We start from the raw sequence: 1434 nt of genomic DNA on the forward strand, positions 1-1434 counted from the left end.
TCGAAGCAGATTAGAATGAAATGCAAGAGATGAAAGTGATCATGAGGATGCAATTTTGTTTCCTGTCAGGAAAGAACAAGTGTACACAGCGATTCCAAGAGCATCCCTAATTCCTCTTGGTTGGATCTAAGGCTGTGAACATTCAATTGGAGGAGAGTCAGGACAAGGAAAGGGGAGGAGGGAAAAATGAAGGGGTGTCAACCTTGGCGGCTGCTCAGTGCCAGCCTTTGAAGACTCACTGCTACAGGGCGCAGAGTCTGGAGGATCCCACTCCATGAGATCTATAGGCACATCAGCATTCTCCTTCAGAGTTTGGGGCAGAAAAATGGTTGGCATTTCGAACTGGTGACACAGAGCTTAGCCAGGAGATGGTACCACGTGGCGACACTGTAAAGGATCTCTGAGTTGGTAAACGAGAAGACTGTTTGCATCTGTTTGGTTTCCTGGAGCCTTTGCATGTTGTTGTTGTTGTTATTGTGGTCTTCAGTCCTGAGACTGGTTTGATGCAGCTCTCCATGCTACTCTATCCTGTGCAAGCTTCACCATCTCCCAGTACTTACTGCAACCTACATCCTTCTGAATCTGCTTAGTGTATTCATCTCTTGGTCTCCCTCTGCGATTTTTACCTTCCACGCTGCCCTCCAATGCTAAATTTGTGATCCCTTGATGCCTCAGAACACGTCCTACCAACCAATCCCTTCTTCTTGTCAAGTTGTGGCACAAAGTCCTCTTCTCCCCAATTCTATTCAATACCTCCTTATTAGTTATGTGATCTACCCATCCAATCTTCAGCATTGTTCTGTAGCACCACATTTCGAAAGCTTCTATTCTCTTCTTGTCCAAACTATTTATCGTCCATGTTCCACTTCCATACATGGCTACACTCCATACAAATACTTTCAGAAACGACTTCCTGACGCTTAAATCTATACTCGATGTTAAGAAACTTCTCTTCTTCAGAAACGCTTTCCTTACCATTGCCAGTCTACATTTTATATCCTCTCTACTTCGACCATCATCAGTTATTTTGCTCCCCAAATAGCAAAACTCCTTTACTACGAGGGCCGTTCAGAAAGTAACCTCCGGTTGATTTAAAAAAATACACCAAGTTAAATAAAAATATTTTAATATATACATCTTACAACTACATCTTTGCACTATTTTTCTACATAGTCTCCATAGCGATTGAGGCACTTATCGTATCTCTTCACAGGCTTTGAAATTCCTTCTGCATAAAAATCACCCGCTTGTGCCTGGAGCCAGCCTGTGACCGCATCTTTGAGCTCTTCGTCGTCATCAAACCGCTGTGACCCGAGCCATTTCTTCAAATGCATGAAGAGGTGATAATCACTTGGCGCCAGGTCTGGGCTGTAAGGTGGATGGTTGATAACGTCCCACTTGAAGGACTCAAGAAGGGCCGTTGTTCTGCGAGCA

This window comes from Schistocerca nitens, chromosome 12 (genome assembly GCF_023898315.1).
Source record: "Schistocerca nitens isolate TAMUIC-IGC-003100 chromosome 12, iqSchNite1.1, whole genome shotgun sequence".
NCBI lineage: Eukaryota > Metazoa > Arthropoda > Insecta > Orthoptera > Acrididae > Schistocerca > Schistocerca nitens.